Below are 25,211 nucleotides of genomic sequence, written 5' to 3'. Positions count from 1 at the left end.
CTATATCTGTTACTTATACTGATGTGGGGATGGTCGCCTCATAATTATATTTGTATCGAATTGGAATCATGATATTATTATGTTTGTATTTTACGTTACTGTTTAATTATTTCTTTATCGTATTTTTTTGGTTACAAATAAAGAACTTGTCTAAATATATTAATTTAAAAATATATATTTATATATTTGCTTTTCAACCGTCGCTTCGCCTGTGCAGTGCAGATATATAGATATATCCCATAGAAAATAGATGCGTCCCCGCGGTAAACAAATAACCTTACAAAATACTTTTGCCGTTATAATAAAAGTATGAATTGAGTATTAATCTATTAAATAAATAATTATTTTAGTTCTTGGAATAAAATATTTAGATAATTGAAGAAATTTCGTCACGTCTTTTATTAATGATACAGCCCTCGTTTCCGATGTATTCCAATCCCTTAACGATGAACTTGTGATGAACCTTAGAGTGGGTAGTTTTTAAGCAACTAACTCACTTGTTATCACCATTGGACATGCGTTTATATTACACGTTATAAACATTATATTGTATCGTTATATATACAGCATACATATAGTCATTATTATTATGGTCTCTATAAATTATCTCTGGTATCACACGGTATCAGAGCAATATCACCGTTGGACGCGCCGTCAGTCTGATTTAAGAAGTCTTTGCGACCGCATGTAGAGTGACGTACGGATTACGCGCCAAAACAGATTTCAAATTTCGAAGTCTAACAACGGAGTGAAATAAAAAAAAATCTGTTTATTTTTAACCTGTTTTGTAAAAGGACTTTATGTTAATTGTGTTATTGGGTAAGCATTTCAATTTTTTTTTTCTTTAGATGGACGCCATTTTTTTTTTTCAAATAATAGGATCAAAAATCGTATCGTAAATCGTAAAAATCGTTAGCCAGGTGTTTCCATTTTCCTTTATCTGAATAAAAAAATCAAAAAATATTTTTCATTATTTAATTTACTCAACGACTCGATTTATTATAATATAAATTCAGAATATACATAATAATATATAGCATAAATCCAGAAATCAAAATTCAACAATAACAACCTTAAATATGTTTTTTTCTACATGATACGTGATTTAAATTAATACACAGTAGTTGAAACTTTTAAAAGGGAAAAATTTTATATTATATTTATATATTCTGTGGCTATTTCAAGCAGATAAGTTTTTACGTGTATCCTGTAAGTACATATACTCTGAACTTTATTCCGAGTTGATGTATATAATTTATAATTTTAGGATTATATAATATCTAAAAATCTTTCCTATAATTATTTTCATTATTTTTTATAATATTACTAATAATACCATATTTAAAATTATTTAACACAGTCATACACGCAATTAAAGAAAAGGCAACAAGTAACTGAGTCCATATAAAATTTCACAGAGAAAGTTCTAGTTAGATATTTAAACTTTTATGATGAATTGGTTAAACATTTTTATGTTCCTGATTTTTTTTGAGTTTTTGTCTTTAAATTTCCCTATCGTTTTCATTATTTTTTATGTCATAAATTGTACCTCTTAAATAAGATAAGAGTAGTTTTCATTATATTATGTGGCGTTTAGTGTATCTAATATAAGAGTCAAGGTTAATTTAATAAAAAAAAATTAAAAGCCCGTAATCAAATTTACTCCATTACTTAATATTGCGCAATCGACATTAAAGCATTATTATATTGTACCATTAAAAAAATCTTGTCTATACTTTTTGCAAAAACTTGCCAGCTAATAAATTGCTGTCAATTATTTTCAATTTATTACGTGTCCACACTATTTGCGATATTGGTACAATGAGGCTAGAAATTAGAATTGTAAATAGATCGTGATTGCCCATATTTGCTCGGTTTAGAATCAGTATTTATCATCAATCATGATCTAGTATATAGGATGTACTTATATGGATATGAGGAAAAGCGTTCATATATAGTTTGTGTTTTTAAAACCTCAAATATATATGTATGTATGTTTTAAAATAACCGCGAATCGTTTACGTTAAAAACCTATTGATCTATTTGAAAATTGGCTACTGAGATACCCATGAAGAAATAACATAATTAATAAAAATATGTAAAACGGAATATGACATTTTCCAAATTTTACATAATATACGATTTGTTTTTTTTTTTTATTAATACAATGACGACCTAACTCTTGTATTAGATTTACCGTGAAAGTTACATTATTTGTGTCGGAGAGCCAAAACATTGATTGAACACAAAATTGATATTACAGTATTTTTTTGTATGTATGTTACTTGTATTTGTATTGTACTGTATCTATTGTAGATTATACGCTAGATATGACATTTAAAATTTAAAGAGTTTTTAAAGAAATAAATAACGCGATCTTTTCTATCCAGAGATTTCGATAACTTTACAGCTAGACTAATCACGGGCAGCCTCATCGAGTATATCGATATCATGATATGGGAAGGAAGTTTTGATTTACTGAGGATGAAATATCTGTATTTGGTACATTCATAATAATAAAATATACCTATAGTTATAAATATATTAAAAAACACAATTTATTCACAGACAGGCTTTTGCCAGAAGCTTCGCACGCGTTATTTCGAAGTTGTTAGATAGATATTATTATACAAATAAACTTTACTCTTGAATCACTCTATATATTAAATAAATCCCATCAAAATCTGTTCCGTAGTTTTAAAGATTTAAGCATACACAGGGACATAGGGACAGAGAAAGTGACTGTTTTATAATATGTAGTGATTTAACAAAATTATCTCAGCTGCTCTTATATACTGTAAACATAAGGAAATTGTACTGATAGTAAGATAAAATCACAAAATTATTTATAGTCAACGATCCTTAATAACCCTACAAGGTTCGAATTAGATATTAGGTCAAAATTGAGTCTAAAAGAGTCGGTTACATATAAAATTGCAAGTATTAGAAGTGAAGCTAATAAAAGCGTGTTGGAAGTCCAGGGGACACGGGTTTTCACTATAATATTACTTATGAAGCAGACGCTACATACATCTGTTTCACTGTTAAGTTTACCTAACATACAAATAGGTAATTAACCTTCTATGTTCTGCCAGACTAAGACATTTTATCTCAAAAACTATATCATAGAAAGTTCTAATCGATGATACTCTAGACACTATAATATAAGTCGAAACAACTTCATCAATATTCCCAATGTTTATTTATGTCCAAAGTCCATTCACCACTTTATATTTTAACACCTTAATGCTCCGTTGGGATTGAACGCCCACAACCTTTTGGATACGAATATCCATATTATTTATATATCGCCAATAGATTTTTGGACAGACGAAATTTATTTTTGTTATATTGAGATATATTCAAGCCCATTACGTTGTCTTAAAGATTTCTTAATATACTAGTACAAGGATTTATTGTACTTTGTACTCTTATTAAATATCTTTGGACTTCGATACGAATTAAATAATAAATTGAACCAAATTTTATGTATTTGTATTTCAAAGTATTTTCTTTTTGTTTAATTCAATACTTGTAACAAATAATGTCACTTAGTAGATCTTTTAACGACATCGTTATTTGTCATAAAAATGACTCTGCATTTACCATAGATACTCAGGGAAAACTAGCGTTTAATTTTTTTAAACTGTTTTAATATAATTGACCGGAATAATGCTATTCTCTGCTTTTATGTGTTTTTTCCGCACCCATTTTTATAACAAAGTTCGAGATCCGGAATCTTATCAAATAAACTAAGGAAAACACATTCTGTGGGCTGTGATAAACTACGCTAGTTTCTATATGGATTTTTATTTTATATTGTTATTAAAATCTTGTAAGCTTTGATATGATTTATAGTGTCTTAATTTTTTAAAGATAATTTTTTTAATGAAACGCTACTACGAAGTTTCTATTAATTAACGGCTTGTTTCAATATTCGATCTCTATCCAAGAACTTAACATTAGGACTGATACTTACTGTTCACTGTACATCGCTTGTTTGTTAAAGTGTATAAGAAAGGGAAAGCAATCAAAAGTTACCATGCATTCGAAAATCATTTTTAAAGTTTGGTATGATAACATACAATTTTATATGTAACTTGTCTAACTCAACTTATATGAATAATATGAGTAAACGTGACAGATGCACTTTTAGTCACAGATTAATTCTTGGATTTAAATTAAGTATGGTTTTGGAATCAAATTATTACAATTTATCTTTACTAATGTTATAAAGCTGAAGAGTTTGTGTGCTTGGTTGAACGCGCTAATCTCAGGTACTACTGATCCGATTTGAAAAATTATTTCAGTGTTAGATAATCCCATTTATTGAGGAAGGCTTTAGGCTATATAACATCAGTTACTACGTATATGAAACCGCGGGGCACAGCTAATTCTATCCTACAAATATTATAAATGCAAAAGTTTGTAAGGATGTGTGTGTGTTTGTTGCTCTTTCACGCAAAAACTACTGAACCGACTGCAATGAAATTTGGTACGTAGATAGATGGACAACTAGAATGAGATATAGGCTAATTTTTATCCCAATGTTCCTACGGGATACAGTCTTACGCGGGTGAAACCGCGGGGCGCAGCTAGTATTAAATAAAGGGAATCCAGATGTTGCAAACCATAATTATCCATTTTATGATGTTTTTGGTTGCGTCTCCTCAAACTTTAAAGTTGTGCGTGAATTAGAACAAAATACTTCGTAGCTATCAAAATGAAGTAGTTAAAAGCTAATTTACAAACGAAATGTGTGGCGCGAAATTAATTTTATGACATTAATTTCGTGAACAATTTCTTACGTATGACAAAAGGCAGAATAATTTTTTTTTTAATTAGAAAATATGTTCTTACCACACCCATACACCATTTTTTGTGTTGTATATGTTCCAATTTCAGTTAATATTGCGTATTAAAAACAAACCTCTACTCAAAAACTAACCAGTAAACTTGTCTGAACATAATTTCATATAAAAAAAAAAAAACAGAGAAACCTCCACCTTTTCGTTTTTTAAAAGTTGGTCGAAAAATATGATTTTATTTTGCGACTCCCTTTAACGAATTCTAAGTCAAACCGAACATGGGAACCTTATTCCAGTTATTAAATAGTACGTCATTTGAAGCTCAAGTGTAATTTGTAGAATACAAGTTCTTGCTATCGTTATACTTACTAATATTACATATTATAATACATTGTTGTATGTTTTTTGTTAATATATTTTTCTATGTGTTTATCTTGCTTTCTTCGAAACGAAGCAACTCTATGATATGATTCTATCTGACAATGTTAGATGTAGATTAAAAAGAGATAGAATATAACATCTCGTTCCCGTAAGAATTTCCTTTGAGCACGCATGTAAAACCGCGGGTAAATGTGAGTACGAAATAAGGCAATAATTCGACAAGCAGGTAACGCGCGAGGCATTTGAAATACGTAGCATTGACAACAGTGGCTCTGCGCTGAACCCAAATATTTGAGCAATTTATCACGATTACATATAATTGGGTCGGTGGGTAAACAATGACTCATAGATGCGACCTTCGGTGTACTGCCAAGATCTAATGCTATCTTTTAAAACCTTGAAGTGGATTTGAATCTTATGCAAAACTAGCTGCGCCTCTCAGTTTCACCCGCGTAAGTCCGTATCCCGTAAGAATATCGGGATAAAAAGTTGCTTATATGTTATTCCAGTTGTCCAGCTGCTTACGTACCAAATTTCGTTGCAATCGGTTCATTAGTTTTTGCGTAAAAGAGCAACAAACACACACACATCCTTACAAACTTTCGCGTTTATAATATTAAAGTAGAATATTAGACACCCTTGTTCATAATATGTTAGATGTATACGAGTGTTGTAACATGTGATACATGAAGTTCCGCTATTAAGTAAATAATAAATCTAAGAAGAACCGCTATTAGAAGCGATATTTTCCAGGCAACCAATATATATACAAAGGAAAAGTATAAAACAAAACAAACGATTGTAGCATGAGCAATCCAAAACATTGTAAAAGGTGTAAATAATTTTAAAAAACAATATTTGGACATAATTCGTTTTACGGAAAAAAAAAAATCTCTCAAAAGGTTTTCTTTAAGATATGGCAGACGTTTCACAGAGATTCTTGCCGTCTCTTCTGTAGAAACTTTCCGAACCGGTGGTAAATGTTAAAAGTATGTTGTGACGATACAAAAATGCTTCTATAAGATGACTCATTGAAAAAATAAATGTATAAGTTTGAGTTTGACACAAATTTATTTCCATTTGCATTTTTTTACAACAAATTTATTGGTGGGAGATCATAATATTTAATAGACATCATTTAATTACACGATCTGTAACAAAACAATCCCTTGAAAATTAAAACAGGCAATTGCTATTGCTCAGTGTGCTATTTGAATAAATGTTTATGTTGAAGTTTAACAGCTAATTCCAATTATCCTATAGTATATTAGAGATATATCTTTAAAAAAAAAATTAACATTGTATGTAACGCTTAAGCGATAGGTTACCTACAAAAAATTAACCGCAATTATCTCTATCGAATATCTCTAATGAATTATTGCATTATTCATTTGTTCATATTGAAAGCGTAACACCATTTTTGTTCATTCACACTTTTAGACAGATACAGTTCATTTACACAGTTCACTGTAGCACTTATCACACACTACACTAACACTTTTATTGTGTTTAATTATTATCAGCGCCTTTTTTTGTGGGGAAATCTTGCATAGATACCCACGGCCTCCGGTGAAAAAGTCGTGGGTTATGTCGGATTCCTACCGACCAAAACATCACTGTGTTCCGTCGAACCGCTTTAGTGAAGGGGTCACGGGAGCCGGTTATAATTCGTCCGCGTCAGGCTTACTCGTAAAAACTGAAAACAAAACAACAAGAATGATACGTGCACAATATGCTGATAGTTTTTAAGAATTCCTCCATTATACGAATGCCGTAATGAGTCAATCGAGTGTCTATAATCGTATGATGACAGTAGGAAATAGTTTAAAAAATAATAGATAATATAATTATTTTTACTCATTTAAATACAAAAATAATAATCATTCAAACACAAATTTAACCACACTAATTTTAAGTTATCTAACAATATAAATTGAAGCTATGTGTTCTTCTTTTTAAGAAATAAAACAAAAGTGGGAAAAAATATAGCTACCAGCTCTAAGTCATAGCTAAGCTAGTATAGTTATGAAAAAAAAAAAACATTTCACGTGTCAATAAAAAATATTTATTTATATTTAAGTGATTATGAAAAAATTAAAAAAAGGGATATGCAACTGTTCCAATGACGAAACCATCTTCATTAATTAAAAAAAAAACAATTGTTCCTTTAAAAGCACCAGATATTTAAACACTGCTTTCGTAATCCATACAAACTGAAGCTTAGAAACTAACAAACACCCAACATATTATATTTTATATTATTAGCCTCTGGCGCAACGATCAAGGTCAATAACCACTACGTCAAATGTTATAAGTGAATTTAAAATAATTCACTACAAGTTCAATATTTTAGTTATAGCGTTATCAAAGTAATAAAAGTGTCCGATTTTGATCGATACGAGTAATACTTGGATAAGTTTGTTGTGATAATAATGAGTTTTGTATCGCGTCTTATCTGTAATAATATATTTTGTTCCTTATGCGGTGTAAACCCAGTTTATTCACCCATAAATGAAATATTGTTTAATTATTTCTCTTTTGTTTTTATCAGGAGCTATGGCCTTTACAGCGTTTACGGATAGGGAAGAATTATATTATATATACATATAGCACTCAGGAATCATATTAAAATTCAAAGGTGAAAGATTTTATACTATATACCCTACCCCCTTAAGGCATTCGCTTAAATAATTAATAGCGTTCGTAATATAGAAAAGAAATCTAATTAAGAAATGATAATACAAGAAATAAGAAATTTGTAGAAGGGAAAATCTAAATTTTATTCTTTCATTCTGAAAAGTTATACGATATTATGCTATCTTTGTTATTTTTACGTATATTTTAATGGGCTATTTCATAATATCATAGTTTACTTCAGCGTTCTTCAAAATTTCAAAGTTCATACAAGCCTTCTGCCCACAACTTCGCCTGAGTAGCTTAAGACAGACATTCATTTTCAACATCCTAAATCGGTCTATTTATAATGTTAGTAGGAATGTAATAAATATCTTAAAGTTATTAGTATGGTTTTGTGAACTGTTTAAGATTTATTCACCCGCGCTTACGCATCATACAATATAATTAGATCATATTTTTAAACACAATGAACTATGATAAGTATACAAACAAACCGATGACCGTCTATCGGGCAAAGCACTTTTCTCACATCTTTAACTGATACATCATATTAATCGACCCGAGCTCATGATAATTATTAATGAACTCAGTACCTACAATAATAACATAAACAAAACATTACTCTTTGATATCTAGTAAACTATAAGCTATCAAATGAAATCAAATCAAATCCGGAAGTGAGGTTCTATCTATTTATTGATTTATTTAATTTCGAATCCTTCATTGCACTTACAGTTAAACCAAAGCGCACATTAAATGTAATAACAATTTGTAAAAAATGAACGAAGATACATAGAAATGAGTTGATTATTACTATATTGTGGTCCTTGCATCCAAATATCGACTGCAAAGGCCTTCGAAAATATTTGAACCACTAGCAAAGATGTCAATTGCGGCATCCGAAGCCAGCGGACGATTCAGAAAATGTAGATACTATATATACTTTTGACATTTAGGGGTATAAAAACCCTATTCTCAGACCCACCGAATACCTATACTATGCGATTCAACTAGTAGGGAAGTCTATGACCCGCGTGTGTCAATTTCGTCACAAAATGGCGCAGAATCAATCCCATTCTTGGTTGAAACCTACATAGTATAAAATTCGCTCCAGTCGTTTCCCAGGAGTATGGCAACTAACATTAATACAAGAATTTTATATGTAAGAAAATAATAAGAAGAATAAAACATACATTTACAAAAGGAACACTCAACACATATAATTTATACGACATACGATGTTTCAGCGGAATAAATCCTAGACGATTTCCATTTGAATAAATCTAGTTCAATGCCTACAAATACGGTGAAATTGATACGTTTTTTGAAGGTCAGAATACTTAATTCATATATTTTGATTCTTAATTTCAATTCATAAGCAAGCTATTTTTCTTGTCTGTTAAATTGCAACTATGGCACAGTGAAATAATTATAAATAGATCCAGTAGTTTTTGTGTGAAAACATTGACAAACATACTTAGATACAAATCTCTCTTTATAATATTCTTATAATATTAGTATAGATATGAAGCATTCTTCTCTATTACAGCAAAAGTTTACCTTTTCACACACAATATTTATAAAATCCGTGAGTAGTGAGCATTATTCTCCAAAGTCTAAAGTCTAGACATTGCTAAATCTACACTTATCGTGTTGGTTTTTTATGATCTCATTTCTTATCAAGCACTTCATCTCGTGTCCAAGATGATCAATGCATTGATTGAAATGACTCGGAGAATTCGGAAAATGATTGTAGGTAGATATCATGATTATCTAACATATAATTTTGCTGTCATTTTAAAGGCAGGGTGTGGGTAAATATAAATAATTAATTTTGGCTTTATTGTGTATCGGTTTTAATCAAACAGCGTCGATAGAAAAATGTGTATGGAACAAAGAATTGAGTAAAGAAATCTTATAGTTGCTTAGGAGTGTAAAACATTAAACAACTACCAGATTTAGGGCCCTTCTTTTTACCCACTCTTACCAGTCCATTTCTTTATTCCTGTCGTAAATCCTTTCCTTATCCTTTACTCCTTAGCAGCGGGTAACGCATTTGCAGCGGCCCAATCTCTGTTCATGGGCCTGCCTGTTCATGGGCGGTAATCGCTAACCGTTAGGTGAACTACCAGATGATTTGGTCGATGACTTAAAATAACACCTTGAGTACAAATTATGTATTAAACGATAAACCATCATTAAAAAATGTGTTCTCATTGGCCATCTTATTACATTTTGCAGGTGATGTTTTATTTAAAACATAATTTTATATTTTTAAATCATCATAATTCAAGGGGGACATGAAATTACATCTACTATTTTTTTTTTGTTTGATGAAATAAATAAATTCATAATCATTTAAATAACAAAAGCAGCGATAAAATACCAAAATGTCTAATTAATAGTGGTTAAACAGGCTTTTCATGAATATTTAAAGCGAAAGCATCTACTTAAACATTCAAAGCTTTTAAAGTAATCAGAAAATAGAAGGTCGCAGTTTCAATTGGTTCTACAATATTTTGTTTTCGAACAAACTTATAATTCTTCTAACAAAACTAAGAAGTAGAATGGGTAATTAAATTAAATTTCAAAACGAAGTAATATTTTACTTATTATTCTGTGGTTATGCTTCAGAAGCTTCTGTAACAAACAAAAATTTTTTTTCACTCGGATGTATACGTGATATCTGAATGCTGGGTAATTATACACAAGAGAAGACAAGAGAAGCCAGCCAGGACCACATAGTTTACCACGTAGTAGTTACAAATATTACTTTGAACTTACTCCTTTTTTTAAATTCTTGCATAAATAACAAATTTTCAACTTTATTTTGTGTTAAAAATTTTAGCATTACTTCCGATTCCATGAGACCATAGAGCAAATATAAATCGGTTTTAGCGATAAATATATCATTAGATACATTGAAAAAAGCAATGTTTGTCTTGACTGAAGTAATATGAAATCTAAAAGATAATATCGCTCGCTCAAAAGAAGATCATCGCTGTAAAAGTATGGTAATGCAATGGCTATATTCAAATAACAATGAGTATTTTGTCTTTGATATTGAAATACGTCAAACTGTTATTTTATATAAGTATTCAAGGAACTATGGTGCATTACGTTCTGCTAGTGGTCCGCCCCGGCATCGCCCGTAGTATATACATTGCCTATATCACAAAGATCATGTACAGAATCGTGAAATTTAAATAGGTAGTTTATCTAGCGAGATCAATCAAATAAACTATTCAAATAAATTATATTTTGAATTTATAATAATTGAACTTATTATATGTTGGGATACGTTGGGAATTCATTCGTTTTTCAATATGTATAATCAAATAAAATACCATATAATATCGAAATGATACTAAAAATAATTTTCAATAATTATTGTAATCTTCGCTTTCAATTCTCGTATAGTCAATATAAAACATGTAATAAAAACAAAGGATATTCGCGCCAAAATTTTCGCGCCACAGTTTTTAATCAATATACAAAACGAGCTTTCTGATAAATCAATAGATTTTAGTGCTATATCGCGGTTACGGTAAATGAGTTACCCTGAAACGATCCTGTACTAATAAAATGTGCTTTCCCATTCTGATGTATACCAATGGAGCGAGATGAAGTCTGTTAATTAGCTGGTGACTATAGTGACCGCCATTCTTCAGTAAATACTAGGTACGATGGCTATCCACGGCAACTGATCCCCCTCAATTGCTTATTGCGTTTCGCATCCATGATTGAAGTTTTATTGTCTGCAAGATAATGTGTCATTTGGAATTATTTTTATATCCTATTGTAATAAGTACGCTTCTTAAGAAGCTTTAAAGCTTCAAAAAATTAAATGGCATTCCTAAGGGATAGGGAAATACACATGCCATTTAGACGGTTTATTGTGGTTAGATGTATGTTCGCAACTCTATGAATGTCATTTCACTATGGAATTTCGATAAAATATAACGTGATGATTACTCTTTAACGCGAAAGCCAGCGGAGCGGTTGATACTGAGCAGGAATATACCTTATGTACCAGAATAACTCCTAAGCTATAGACATTACATTTGCTTTTGCTTTGGATTTTCTACATCTAATTAAAATGAAAGCATAACATTCATACAAAAATGACGAAAGTAATAATGCATTTTCATCTTAGGTCTCGGGATTTTCCTCGCATAGTTCCCGATCCTGTGGTATATCCGGGATAAAAACCAACCTATGTCCTCTCTGGGATTACAAATTATCTTTGTGCAAAATTTCATTCAGATCTTGGGTGAGGCACGTAGAAGAGACAGACAGAGTTACTTTCGCATTTATAATTTTAGTAGGTATGTAATATATACGTTTAAGTAAGTAATGTTAAAGTGTATCTACATACCAAAAAGTTTTATTCGTATAAAATAATTTTAACATTGTTATAACCCTTTATAAAATCACGAACCCTTTACCACCAATGTGTTTTAAATTAACTCATATAAAATTAAACAGAACTGAATAAAGTTAAATGTAGGATACATTAAAGCTCAATATTTAAAGAACCTCTCAAAACTTTACAATGAACCCCGCGCTTGGGTCAGCGAGGTCATTTAAAAGTATTAAAGACCATGGGATCTCACTCAAATGGATACTTTTCCTTCTCCTAAGTGTCTCTTAAAAATTTATTGTTTATACACTTTTCCCTTTCAAATAAGACTTTCGTCTGATTCGTGTGTATTCGAACTCCGACTTTGTTCGTACAAGGGGTTAGAAATATAAAACTAGCTGCGCCCCGCGGTTTCACCCGCGTAAGCCCGTATCCCGTAGGAATATCGGGATAAAAAGTTGCCTATATGTTATTCCAGTTGTCCAGCTATCTGCTTACCAAATTTCATTGCAATCGGTTCAGTAGTTTTTGCGTGAAAGAGTAACAAACATCCATACATCCATACTTACAAACTTTCGCCTTTATAATAGTAGTAGGATTATGCGAGTTCCATTAGTCGTGAATTATACGTGTATGTTGTGGGAGACCCATTACATATCCACATAGAAATGATATCCCCGTAACATATCTAAGACAAATTGTTTTTTCACATTTTATTGACTAGACTGTTTGTTAAACACTACGATATGACGGCTTTGACTTGTCTTAATGTTCAGTAAACATATTGAGTAAATAAAGAACCTTTCAAGTCAGATATTAATACCCGATGTTATTGGAGGGATATCGGTTTATATTTATTTACTTAAATAAATCAAACGAAGGTTCTATATATTTTGTTTCTATATATAAATCATGCAGAGTCTGACATAATCTTGTCAATCTTATGTATTCAACTACAACCAGAGTTGGGGAGGAGAGATGTGGAAATGGTTATAGAAACTACTTTTTTGTATATGTTGAGTATGGATGTTTAATTTGTTTTTGCAAGAAAATCGAAACGATTTTTTTTTTTATTTTGAGCAATGATTATTTTATTACTCTTTTACGTACAAAGATTATTGTTACTTAGCAAGCATAGTTCAAAATATTGTAGAATTTGTAGGAGGGCAACTCGTGACTTTTCTACAATATGGCTGACCCGTCAAATTTGGTTCACACTTTCGCCATGAGACTTTTTTCGTAGCGAATACTTCAATTACTAGGTATCTACGAAATAATATGTATGTGATGCGCCAAAAATGTTTCCACTTATATTATTTTTGATAACGTATCTAAGTTGTTTAATTTTAATTCAGTAACACTCAGATTATAGGTAAATATGATGTTCATATTTGTTACCGAACAAACATTTTTTTATACATTCGCAGCATAGTTTTCGGGACGTTAATGCTACCTTTTTCTCTCATATTACCTTGGTCTCTATCATTAACAAAGTCTTTGGAGTGTGACGTACGATAAGGAACACGCCCAGTGATATCTATTATACTACATAGCTATAGTTTACGGCCTAAACCTTCGCCTGGTTATGTAGAATATAGATATACAAATATATAGACTGGGCATTTTTCATGATACGTTATAACGTTACGGGAGGAACACTATAACCTATCATACCAATCATACGTTTACAACTATCTCATAATTTTTTATGCAACTTCACTTATCTCTATATCAAAATAAGGTTGATTTTTTCAAAGGATAATATTCAATAGAAAAAATACAACCTTATCACTTAATAATGATCACTTCCTGACATTTGCAAGGACTAAGAATAAATTATAACTGATTAGTATAAATAACATACTAAACATTAAATCATAATAAAACAACAGGCAAAAAACAAAGCAATTTTGACCCCGACGGTTGTTTTAACCTTCCAAAATATTTTAAAAGGTTAAAACTCGATGGAAAAGTTCTCTCAGAATACATATTTTCATTAAAAATTAAAGCCACTGCAAATACAATTAATTCCTATAATGATAACAATGACACGAGAGATAAAGATTCGTGAATAAACTGCGCTGGCTCTCATGCAATTCTTCGTATATTTCCTATTCTAATAATAAAATACTGCTCCCAGTACTCCTGTTTCAGTGCTGTAAAATTTCCTTTGTCGCATTCATTTTTATTTCAAGATATTTTATATCGAGCACAATCGCTAGACTAAAACTGTAATATAATTTAAAAATTTTATTCTTTTATTTTACTTTCATTTATTTTTTCGGTTATTCTTATTCCTAATTGCATTAACAAACTAGTTTAATATCTCGTGGGACTCGTGACACTAAGGGTACCGTTCAAATAAGAATATGATAGACAGCAAAAGAATTAAAAATAAATTACTCACCCATCCACTTTGTGACCGCGCCAACTTTTACTTAACCTCGATTTTTAATATTTTTAATTATAGCGGCTACAGAAATACATTACCTCTGAAATTTTCAACTAACTATGACTAATCATGAGATCCCCGGGTCCCATTTACACATTAGTTATATAAACCTTAAAAATATGTCGTAGAGAAATTTTGTCCTTTATATACTGGTAGGTAGCGGAAGGATATAAATTTCCACACAAACAAATAATTAACCACTCGACGGGGCCTTTCAATTCCACCGAATGCAGGATGTTCGGGTATCAACCACACGATAAGCGAAGGATTTACATAGTTTGTCACACTAAAATAACATCAATGTAATCAATTACCAATAAAGTACTCAGTAACGCGCTATTTTCTATGACTTTTCTGTGATGCAACGATTGATAAAATATTGTTTTGTTTTTCTTAATATCATTGGACTCAAAAACATTTGCAATTTTTGTAAAAAATAATAATCATTATACATATACATTGTTATTACTTTAAACTTCTACATAAATTGTACCTTTTGTAGTCTTTAATTATGGCATTGACAACAACAACTCATTCATTGTTATTACCTTACTAGCGGCTGCTAAGTCCGTATCCCGTAGGAATATCGGGATAAAAAGTTGCCTATATGTTATTCCAGATGTCCGGCTGTCTACGTACCAAATTTCATTGCAATCGGTTCAGTAGGTTTTGCGCGAAAGAGCAACAAACACACATACATCCTTACAAACTTTCACATTTATAATATAAGTAGGATTAGTAGAATAGGATTTTATAACAGGAAGGGTCTTGTGTAGGTCTGCAGATCATATCTTCTTAATTATTGTTTTTTCTATTCTTAAATATTTTACAGTGCTTTGTTATTAATTGATTAAGACAGTAAAATTTTCGTGGAAAATAAGAGATATTATATATTTAAAAAATACAGTCCAATTAAACCTAATATAAATAAAATAACAAGCATTTTCCACTCCATAATTTGAAGCGATTAAGCGAAATTAGTGCAAATGTTATTCCCTTAGAAAATGACTAGTTTAAAGACTAAAAAGGGACCCAGGTGTCTCTAATCTAGCTTTCTCTAATCTGTTTCAACAGCTGTATCTACATTTAATCATGTTTTGAGCTGTATTTATCTCAAAGGTCTATTTTTTGTAAAGTCTTTGAACTACGTAAATCGCTAGAGTCTGTCTTATTTACAACAAGAACAGAGTAATTTATATATATTTTTATGTTGGTTTCATAGGTTTAGCTATAAATTATTACATTTCTGTTAGTCTGTATGGTATATTATATTATATGAGTCCATGCAATTCATTGTAGGTTATCTGAAATAAATAAAATAACAATAAACATCACAGAACAAGCATCAGTACATTAAGAAAATTTTGTTTTTATTATGTACATATTGTGTTACATATATGATCATAATTCAATGTATATTGTCATATTTGTATTTAAGAGTTTCGTAAACATGAACATATTATGGACTCGTAAGATGCGCTTCAACTTCGCTCTTAGAAATTTCTTGTTGTTTGTATCAAAATATGCTTAAACTTGCGAGACATTAGCGAAACTAGAGTGTATAAAACATAACAGGTATTTAAATGAATTTTTATACAGGTATACACACTAAACTTTGCTAGGACATAAATCTTTTTCACGTTCACAAAAGTTCACCGACGTGTCGGGAATGGAGGTACCTACCACTGGATCTAGTACCAGTGCCACCAGTATCACCAAAAGTGATATTTTTATGTCCCTTTCGTAGGTTATAGTTTGAAAATTTACTTCTATTTATTAATAAACTATCTTTCTGCGCCGGCTTCGCTGGTGTTAAATAAAATAGGCTTAAGTGATGAGGAATCATGTATATATCCGACGGTGAAATTATCTTAAATCTGTCGGTTTCTAATAAACCTAGAAACTCTTCTTTTATTTATTATAAGTACAGATTATATATTTCTACAATACACGCGTTTGTTTACAACATTCAATCAAAGTCTATCGCCTTACAGAGCTCATCTATTCCTATTCAATTCTTGATGTTAATGAAACGTCAGAAATATAATGGAAAGTGTGTGGGGAAAGATGATTTCAAATTAATTTTCAACAGCATGTAGAATTGAAGTACCTACATTGCAATCAGCGCTAAATCTTGAGACGTTATTGATAGATTTTGATATAGGTTTCAGCGTATTTGTGTGGTGATCGAGGGATTAAAACATCATTCAGAATACAATACGTTTTATAATCTGTTCATGTTATGACTTCGTCATCTTCTGTGTTGTATTCATCTTTCTTTGCAACAGAGCGATTTTTGTGTCTTGAGATAGTCTGTATATAGATCTCATTCCAATGCGAATTTCAACTAAGACGAATTGAGGGCGGGAAGCTAGTTTCTTAAAAATATGTGTGTGAAATTATATTTCTCATTAAAACCTCAACAATCTCTCAATATCCGGAATGTCACATAAGTCAATTCTCAAAATAGCTACAAATAAATGTCATAATTTGAACATCAGAAATCACTCGAATGGTATGTCGGCTTGTCCTTTGCTGACTGTAGATACTTAAACTCGTAATCTTATATAGTTTTGGAATCCTTTGAAGTAGGAAGTCTCTTATCACTTATGTTTGAAATCACTTTGAGATGAAATAAGGCGCTGTCATTGTAACGATCCAGTATCCTGTATGTTTCGGTGGGTTGGCGATATCTTTGATAAGAATGTTATGATACTTTAAGCGTTTTGATATCTGTATCAGTGTTATGAAATGTTTTGAATTTTATGTCACAAATGATTGAATTATAAAATGTCTATACACCGTAAACTTATGTCGTAGACTTTTGTCCCAATACACAAACTTATTAGTTCATTTTGGTACTATATAAAACAATATAAATAAAAATGATCATCGTATATTATAGCGATACGTGATACGCCTCTTTATTTTATATAATATTATTGATATAACGTATATCTTTATAATATACAATATCTATTCAATCTGATAAAATTATGAAATTTTATACACAACAAGCTGCACCCGGCAAACGCTGTTCTGCCTTACTCTTATCATTTAGGGGTATGAAAAATAGATGTTGGCCGATTCTCATAGATACCGGATAAGCACAAAAAAATTCATCAAAATCGGTCAAGCCGTTTCGGAAGAGTATGGCAACGAAAACTGTGACACGAGAATTTTATATATTAGATTATTCTCATGTGATATGCATGTATATCTCAGGGTATGCATGTATAAATAAATCTAGCAAAGTAATTTAAAAAGTTTCCTATTTTACTAGGCAATGTTTAATTTAAAACCACTTATTTTTCTTTCACCTCGTTCATTTTTAATTATATATTGTAAACAACGATTTACCTCAAAGGAAAATTGAAAGAAACTCCAAACCATTAGGCAGCTGTTAGGAACAGCTGTTTGGTAAAGAAAATCGTTCAGAAAACATTAAAACTAAAACTAATATAGTTGCTCTTTTACTTTCGAATACAATACATCGCCCCGGGCTTCGGCACCTAATTCAACGTTGTGACGTCTTAAAATCAAAAGTTTTATTTCCATTATGAAGTGTGTGCACTTCCATCTGTCTACATTTACATTTTTATCTTAATTGCTACAGCGGTTATATCGTCATAATATAAAAAATATGATCCTGGTGATCTTAATCAGGATAAGAACATTAACTCTTGAAATTATTATATTGTCACCTATCCTCGATAAATGTACAAAGTTTTTAACAATGTTCTGTAAATGCACAATATTATTTACAATCTTTTGAACATTTACAAAGTCTTGTACAAACAATTTACAAATAAATCTGCCCATTCCAAGTGGGTTAAAATCGGGTCTAAAGGAGACAGTAACAAATAAAAAATTCAAGTGAGACTAATAAAAACATGTTAAGGACAAACATGAAACTAATTGTTGTTAATTACTAAATTTTTTAAAATTCTAGACGAAAGGAACAAACGTTGAAAACAAATCAAACATATAAGCATCACATGTGTGTATTTACAAAACTTACCTGAAGCAATAAATTTTGACAACCTAAACTAGTTGTTCAATATACACCAACAATAAATTCAACCTTATTCGCATCAATTGAGATCGACGAACGATCGAAGCATCTCATAATAAATATGCAAGTAAAGACTTAATATTCTAAAATGTCGTAAACCAGATAGAGAACTCTCAAGTATGTTCTACAAATTCCACAAATTCCACAAATTCCATTCCAATTGTAGACGGTTTCTGTCGCATTTCCTTCAAGCTTGTTTCTACATACGTTAGCTGAACAATTTGTCACTCAACAAAACGTTACACAAGCAATTGTTGAATAGATCTGTTAATTTATCCTTGTAATTACTGTTAAGAATAATTATTTTTGATAGCGTTTTGAAGTACATTTTGACGCAAACCGTCAAAGACAAAGGGAAAAATAACCCAATATATTTTACAAGCGGTCCATCCCAGATTCGCCCGTGGTGCATATATAGCCTTCCTCCATAAATGGGATATCTAACACTGAAAGAATTTTTCAAATCGGACCAGTAGCTCTTGAGATTAGTGCGTTGAAACAAGCAAACTCTTCGGCTTTATAATATTAGCATAATTTAAACAGTTCAAGAAATCTATGTCAAATACTTACATTATAGTAAACTTACTCCTTTAATATGTCTAATAAATATACACATAAACATAAACCTCTGACATAGCCGAAAAGGGTCAAATAACGCACGAATTTGACAACAAAATAACACGTGTATCAATACACAAGTTTTATTCATTTATCGAAATCTATTTCATTTCATATCTCAGTTTTCATGCTCTTATAATAACTACAGTCCTAAAAGAGAGAAACGCGACTCAAATACCAATATTATATTTCCTAGAAATGCTAGGTGAATAATTTTCATTTCAAATGTATAGCGTGTTGAAGTAATATTTAATATGATTTGGAGATCTATTTCAATTTGGAATCAATTCAATTTGAACCGAAATTTGATACGTTTCTCATTGAGTATGATGATTCCGTATTTCAATATAATTAATTTATAAAATATTTTACCCATCAAAAGTGTATCGATAGAATTTTGATGTACGGAATGTCTTGACACTACGAATCTATCGCCTCTTCAGCTAACATCCACCATCTGTACACTCCACCGAGCGCACTAAAAACACACAAATTTATGTTCATGTAATAAAAAACGGGCTGAAAATTATCCTGACGATGCACGCGGTTAAAAATGACAAACAATAAAGTTACACTGTGATATAAAATACTTCAGAATTTAATGAACGTCAACCTCATATTACAGTGGAAAAAAATAAAATCGCTCCCATAAGCCCTTTAATAAACTCATAAAAACTGGTTATAAAGACCGCGGGAAAGTAATAATCGTCACCTGTCGCTTTTACAGCATTGACGGCGGGTCCAGGTTCCTCTTTATTGTTTTTAGATTTTACATTCGAAGGGTGAAATAGCTGAATTCAATATGAACATCAATCATAACCACAATTCGAATGCGTTTGAAATTCATATATGGTTCAATGGAATAAAACCGATAAATTTTTATGAATTCCGACATTTCTATGGCCAGAAATTTTTTAATTTACGTTTACAAATGACTGTACTTATGGATACACAGATGTATTCGATGGGATTTTAAGTATCTGTACCTAGAACTAGCTGAAGCCTACAAATTACCCACTTGAAATAATGTTATATCCTTCCTCATTAAATGGACTATTCATCGCATAAATAATATTTCAATACAAACCAGCAGTTCCCGAGGTTAACGCATCTAAGCAAACAATCTCTTCAGCTTTGCTTTTATTGGAATAGATAATATCTTTTTGTATTTTATATTCAGCCGAAGTATGTCACTTTTACTTGCAATAGTACTTTTTTATTAAACTACAATTGATTCGACATTTTCAATACATATATCTACCTAAAAATTTTACCATTTTATTTTTCGTGTGGTGGCTCAGTGGTGAGAACCTCGGACTTCAAAATCGATAAGTCGGGGTTCGAGACCGGGCGAGCGTGCAGGAAATAAATTGATTTTTCAATTTATCTGCGCATGTGGATAACATCACCACTGCTTAAACGGTGAAGGAAAACATCGTGAGGAAACCGGCATGTCCAAGAATTAAAATTTCGACGACATGTGACATCTGCCAACGCGCACTTGGCCAGCGTGCTGGATTATGGCCTGAACCCTCAAAGGAGGCCTGTGTCCCAGCAGTGGGAACATATATGGGCTGATGATGATGATTTTTCGTGTACATTTATCATATTTTGTTACCATTAGTCAGAGATCCTACGATTAGTATTTATATTCAATCCCTTACGTCTTGCAGATGTTCCCGACAGAAAGAATAACAAAAAACTAGAAAAGCTTTTCGAACGAAATTGGGTTTTATGAAATTCATACAATATATTTATATAATATCCTCTAATCACTATCTTATTTTTTGTTGTTATTATTTAACGTATATATTTCCAGTAATTATGCAAAATTAAATAACAGTATAATCCAATAACAAAATTAAAAAATGATAGGTTTCTTATGAAGTTTTTGCGCTATTTATTTTTCAACAAAGTGGGAGTTTAATGGGAAAGATATTTATGGTTTCGGTCAGTTTGGGCGGGAAATAGGCGGCATATTTGAAGGTTAGAGGGTCTGCTATTTTTATGAAATAAATTTGGCGTATCAATTTCTTAATAGAACACTAATTAAGCATAAAATGCAAGTAAGTAATTTCTCGATTTTGTTTGAAATAAACTGTGCAAAATACATTAATAATGATAATTCTGTTCAATATAATTTCAATTCTCATATTGTATAATAAGATAGATCAATATGAGTGGCCTTTATGTATGAATCAGGGTCCCAACCACACTGTTTCGGTGTGGCAGTGATTCAAATATCTAATATATAGTTAATTTCAAATTCAATTAGAAATCTATAACATTGGTTATAGATTTCTTGGTTATAGGTTTACATTGGTTATAGGTTGGTTTGGCGAGAACTAGCGACATTTTCCTACATTGTGTATTCATTAATAGCAATTTCAAGGTAGCGTAAACATCTCTTCATCTTATATCTATACAGAAAACAAATCAGGTTCCCATCAAGCACAAAGGAACAGCAAAAAACCTTGAATCAAAGGAAAGTTGCGGATAATACGCTAGCGATCACTTCGGTTGTACACAAAGGCTTGAGTTTACAGAGATGAAATGAAACTCTGAACGATGCTCTTTTGAGATAAGTTGCTACGATGAGTTAAAGGGCAGTTAGATTGTTTATTGCTTGAGGTGCCAACTGTAGTACAACACAAGCTCGGAGATATCGGGTGGTGTAGTAATCTATATATATAATGAATCTATATAATAAGTGAATCCCTCTTTCCCTTGGTCACGTCATCACGCGTGAACGATTGGACCGATTTCAAATGGTGAAATAATCCATTAGAAAGCTGCAATTACTCTAAGATACATAGGCTTTATACATATATTATAGTGGTACATACCATGAGAAAAACTAGTAGTACTATTATAAAAAAGTTCTGTCAAAACACAGAAGGCTGATCGGTTTGATGTTAATTTTAAAGTCATTTAATTTCTCCTTACACACAATACACACAGGAAGATGTCATAATCCAATAATCCTATTCTATCTAATGTTATAGAACTCGAAGAAACTGTCGTAACATGATAATTTGAATCCATTCAATTTTAAATATATTTTTATTCTGTAATGCACTAACAAGTAAATTTGTTAAACCATAGATACGCTAAGAAATAATAAAATAACCAAAACAAAACGCAAAGGTTAAATGTATTATATATATAATTGCAAAGGGAAAAATAAAATGTTTTACATTTACACGAAACTATTACAAAAAGTTCAAACGCTACAACGGCTCTTTTATTTGTCAATTCTCAAAACCGATTATTAACCGTTGTATTCAACATTCATACATATGTATTAAAACTATAAATACAATATCAGTGTTTCGAATTTACCAAACTTTTCATATACTAGTCATTTTCTGTGTTTGAAATTTAATTCTCTAAGTTCTATTTTCTTTGGAAGACTACATACTATATACATATATTTACTACGAGTATATTACGTTGGACAGATTTAATGTGTGTAATTCAAGACGAATGTGTGCTCTCTCACATTTGTTTGACTTATCTCCTCTTAATATTATATTACTACAACAACATGTAGAGAATACATTTATTTTCATAGTCACTTAGAGAAGCGATGTTGCAACTTGTCATATTGCAATTTACACATTCTTTAGTATAATTCAACTACCAAGTATTTCGTTAAAAGTCTCAAGTCTCTCACTAATAATATAAAAGTAAAATTTTGTGTTTGTTTCACGTGTCTCAAGAACTACGGCACCAATTTTGATAAAATTTGTTATAGTTTTGTGAGTATAGACCACACATCATTTACCATAAATTGCTGTCCATTGACAAGATATTTCATTTTAAATTTGTTAATTAAATAGTATTATTAATTAGTAGTACTTTTTTATAATTTCTATGTATTCAGGCACAAAAGAATCGCAATTTGTAATGTAAGTAATAATAATAATAATAATACACTTTATTTAGCACCAATTTAAAATAAAAATAATGTATAAAAAGGAAAAACAAATGAATAAAGAAACATAAAATAGAGCCAAAAAGGCGGCCTTATCGCTACTAAGCGATTTCTACCAGGCAACCTATGGGTAGGATTTTTCAATATACAAAAGGATAGATATTGGTGGTGGATGGCAGCAATTATAATTTATTTATATTATATTTAAAACTTAATTTTGGTCATATTATAAATACATACATAATAAGCATATTTCACAAATATTTATATATTATATATACATAGTCATACAATTATATACGAAAATACATATACAATACAATTTACAATATGTAAGTATCTTAAAATGAAACTTAAAAAAATTTGATTCGAAAATTTTTGATATAACATACTATTTAAATTACATATATCATAATAAAGCGAATGGCTGAATGGTCCAGAACTCGAGAATATTAGATATAGTTGATTTTCAGACGCCCCCTACAATTATAATTATTTTTTAAAGGTAATAGTCGCTAACCTCTTAAACTTGCCTCAATTCTAAAAAATCACGTCCGACTACATTTAATTTATTATGAACGTTATTTGATAAAGTCGTCCATGCTTTTAAATATAACAATTAAATATAACATAAAACATTATTACTACTTTTAAGACTATAGCACACCAAGGGGCAGTTTCATACCGACTATATGTCTATACTGATATAATTTACTTATGTTCTTTCTGAAACGACTTCAAAAAAGGAGGAGGCAATTAATTCGACTGATCCTTTTGTTGTTTGTTACCTAAAAACTTTTAACTAGGTGGACCGGTTTTTATGATTTTTTTTTTATTCGAAACTTGGTGCCTGCCATGTGGTCCCATTTGAATTTGGTACTGACAATTTTGAGGCGGTTTATTTTTTTATTGAATATAATTACTATTTCACTTGCAGTTTCAAACTTATTTAATTTAAGCTGACAGATAAGCTAATCAGAAGTCGTGAAACGGTTTATAAATGTAAAAGCAGATATGAAACATCTTTCAACAGTGGTAACGTGATCTGGCGTCGTCCTAACTCAGAGCAGTACGTTAATAGCCAACACAAGAATATAACAATTTGCTCGAAATAAATACTGTGTGAACATCATTTGATAAATGCAAGCGTGCAACGTCTGTAGGTTGGTAGACAGTAAAACCACTATGCTTTTGTTAATAATCACACATTCCAAACAAATACACATACGATGGTCGTCAAACCAAATACTACAGACAAGCGCTGTAATTTCTTAATACAATACATTATTTCCACCGATTAATAGTATCTATCTATATAGACTACTATCTGCGCGCCCCGAACAAATATAAATTAACCTATATTTTAAGTTATATCATACTGCACATGGTGTACGAATTTGATTAAATCAATAAGTGTTGTGTAGTTTAGAAGTCCATCGCGGACAAACAACGAGACATGAAATTTATATATATTAAGATTTTTAGTATTTAAACCTAAAACTTTAAACGGACTATTTAACTTAATTTGTAGAGCGTACAACGTATTAATGCCATTATTAAGGTTTAGAGAGCTTCCTTTGTATAAGCAGGCTGAACTTGTGGAAGGAATTGTTTTTAAGTTCAATTAATATCTCAATTACTATGGATATAGACCAACCTAAAACATAACACGTTACATCTAACATTTCATTGTAAATAAGAGCAGATAAAAAGATGTAGATATTTTTTTATCGTCATTTTTTGAAAACCAAAAGTTATAAAATGTAAAATGCTACAGTACATAACTTTCGGATTTCATAGCTTCTAATCTGTTAGAATACTTTTTGGACCGAAGTATGGCTCAAAAAGTTTGAAAAGAAGTGAATTTGAATAAATAAACGTTTGCATTTGATTAAACTTCCAAAATGTACTTTATTTTACGTACAAAAATTTAATATTCA

At 30.7% G+C, this 25,211-nt stretch overlaps 1 protein-coding gene across 1 annotated transcript in view; it reads left to right on the top strand.

The window, feature by feature from the left end:
- The first annotated feature begins 623 nt into the window (after window positions 1–623).
- The window catches only part of LOC119828331 (prolactin-releasing peptide receptor-like), a 46,866-nt gene continuing 22,278 nt past the window's right edge, over window positions 624–25,211 (top strand). Inside the window, exon 1 of the mRNA XM_038350452.1 lies at window positions 624–819. The gene's annotated coding sequence lies outside the window, so the exon portion shown is untranslated. The remainder of the gene's footprint in view (window positions 820–25,211) is intronic.

The sequence above is a fragment of the Zerene cesonia genome, chromosome 7 (assembly GCF_012273895.1).
Source record: "Zerene cesonia ecotype Mississippi chromosome 7, Zerene_cesonia_1.1, whole genome shotgun sequence".
Taxonomy (NCBI): Eukaryota; Metazoa; Arthropoda; class Insecta; order Lepidoptera; family Pieridae; genus Zerene; species Zerene cesonia.
The sequence above is the reverse complement of the archived record's forward strand: the minus strand, read 5'-3'. Positions and strand labels throughout refer to the sequence as shown.